This window comes from Stegastes partitus, unplaced genomic scaffold (genome assembly GCF_000690725.1).
Source record: "Stegastes partitus isolate 25-593 unplaced genomic scaffold, Stegastes_partitus-1.0.2 Scaffold539, whole genome shotgun sequence".
NCBI classification, from domain to species: domain Eukaryota; kingdom Metazoa; phylum Chordata; class Actinopteri; family Pomacentridae; genus Stegastes; species Stegastes partitus.
This window is the reverse complement of record NW_007578270.1, coordinates 322,159-325,160: the sequence shown is the minus strand read 5'-3', so window position 1 is coordinate 325,160 and position 3,002 is coordinate 322,159.

Genomic DNA, 3,002 nt, shown 5'->3' with positions numbered 1-3,002 from the left:
CCTATAGCTCACCTGGTAGAGCGGGCGGCCCATGAACAGGGGCTGTAGTTCCCCGATGCAGCGGTCGTGAGTTCGAATCCCGCTCACGACCCTTTGCTGCAGGTCTGTCCCCATTCTTCTCCCCCCTTTCCTGTCTCTCTCTACTGCACTAAATAAAGGCAAAAGCCAAAAAAAAAAAATATTTAGAAAGATCCCAGGTGTCCTCACTGGGACGCCAACCGGCGACCTTCTAGCTGTGAGGTGACCGAGCCACCTTGCAGCCCAGGAGGAAACATATTACATTAAAATGTGCAGACACTCCCTACAAAATCTGACTTTTGACTTATTGAAAATGGACTTTAAAGTTCCATAAAGTCAGCGTAGAGTCACAGTTAAAGAAAAATAAAAGTCCTCTTTACTCATGTTTGCATCAAAACATGTTTCAGTCGTCCCTTCATGTTTTGCTCATCGTGGCGCTGTGCTACCAACTGCGCCACCTTGCAGCCCAAGACAGTCACAGCTGTAGATATATGTAGATAGAAAGCATACCTGTGCTGCGCCGGTGGTGACGTCTCTGCAGACGTCTGATAGAAGCTCCTTAATCTGAAGACACTGGATAATGGAGAAGAATGCAGGCTCTGCTGCCTCTGACTACTCCCTCCAGACAGTCCGCTCTAGAGTCAAGCTCTTACATTTCCCACATTTTTCTTTTACACACTTTTTTCCCTCAGTTATTCCCAGCAGGACGGGTTGATCTGGACTAATTAAACCATTTGTGTGAGTCGTCCATCCAGGCCGCTGCACCTCCCTCTGTCACTGAAACCAATGTGCAACCATCAGGAGAATTCATCTCTAATTACGTGACCCTGTAACTGCTTCCTTCTTTTGCTGCATGTACGTACCATCCTCATTCTTTCCATTTTCTGGCTCGAGTCATTTGCGCCCTCAGCCCTGCGTTGCTATTGGCCGGCCACCTCACCTGGCTGCTTACATCACACTGGCTCTAAAGCCTCTTTCCCACACTGGTTTCATTTGCCTTATCTCTGAGCAGGAAAGTCAAACACCAGCCTGTCGTCTGTACAGCAGCACATTTGGGATTTTCCGCAGGCGCATACACTCTGATTGGATCTTTGGGTGTGCGTTGAGTCCTGCATACAGATGATGTACACAAACACACACACGAGCTTTACAGACGAGCTTGTCACAGGAACACTCAGCCTTCAGTTGCTGCGTCGAGTCTCCAGCCTCCTTCACGTCCAGTGTGTTCTTTTTGACCAACAATTCAACATTGAGATAATGCAGATTTGTATTCTTGTAGGACAGAAGCTTTCAGTGTTGGTACTGCTCTGAATTCTTCTTCCTCTGTTTCTTCTTTTAAAAAAAATAACCTTTATCACGATAACAGCCTCAGCGCCACGATGAGCAAAACATGAAGGGACGACTGAAACATGTTTTGATGCAAACATGAGTAAAGAGGACTTTTATTTTTCTTTAACTGTGACTCTTCGGTGACTTTATGGAACTTTAAAGTCCATTTTCAATAAGTCAAAAGTCAGATTTTGTAGGGAGTGTCTGCACATTTTAATGTAATATGTTTCCTCCTGGGCTGCNAAGCCGGAGAACCCGGAGAGAACCCACGCTGCACGGGGAGAACATGGAGACTCCACGCAGGAAGATCCCGGGTGTCCTCACCGGGACGCCAACCGGCGACCTTCTAGCTGTGAGGCAATGGCACTAACCACTGAGCCTCCTTACAGCCACTATTCTGTACAAAACATCTTCAGCTACAAGATGTTTCAGTGTTTTCTTGCATGTATGATTTAAATGCCTCTGGAACATTTCAATGAGATCCAAATCTGGCCTCCTCTTCTTTCTTCTGAGTCATGCATCTGTCAGTGTGCTTTCCTGCGCATAACCTGCTGAAAGAGCCACTTCTGGTTCAACTTTCAGATGGAGGGGCTCTAGTTGTCTTCAGAACTTTTTGATGTGATGCAGACTTCATAGTTAAATCAATGACTGCAGGCTGCCCAGGCAGGAGGCAACACACAAACCCCAAACTGTGACATTTGTTGCCTCCGAGCTGCACAGGTGGTGGGAGGTTTTCCTGAGAAACGGTCTCTGCCCTGCACTAAACATGTCTGCAGCTACTGCAGCCAAAGAGCTTTGATTTGTTCATCCAGAGCACGTTAATCCAACAGGCCGGGTGCTGCGAATATTGGCAGACTGTAGTTCAACTATAATGTGTGTTTTTCTTGCCAGGTAACATTTGTGCAGCCTCCCCCTGACTGCAGATACATGCACAACAGTTGTAGGAGTTCTCTGCAGATTTGATTCAATCAGTTCGTGGAGACTCGTTCTGTATCAGATGCTTAGATGTGTAGTTGTTACCCGAACTGGCCGGTGTTTGAAGTCTACATCACTTGATCATGATTCTCCTCACAGAGGAACGATTTATTTCTGATGATTTGGGATAATTTCAAACCCCTTAATAATTTAAAGGTGTCCACAACCCTTTATCTGAAGCCTTACTGAGCTTTTTTTTTTTTAGATCTCTATGCTGCACATATAAGGTGTCATTCTCTGATGGGGTTCTGATGTTCTGGATCTGAAGAGGTCAGTGATTTGTTTGGCTATTTATTGAAATTAGTTTAAATGTACCAAAGTCAGTGTTTCAAAGAGGAAAAGCTGCCAACGTGAATGTAAATAAGGTCCAAGGGGTCCAACATGTAGCGTTGGAGCTGAACATCTGCTTTTTAAGGCTTGTGCAGACACAGACAGAACCATGACGGTTTAAACACCGACAGCAGGAAGACACAGGGGACACTGATCAGGGAGTCAAAAGGGAGGGAAAGAGGTACGAAGAACAGAAGTAAAAACCTCCACACAGACAGAAACACAAAGAAGGGAAGAGAAGACTCACAGGAACATCTTACAACAGCACCGGCCCAGGTGGAGGGAGGCTAGTTTCATCAGCAGGTACGATGCCAGTCAACGTGTTCTATCTGCAGCCACCGGGGAAATGA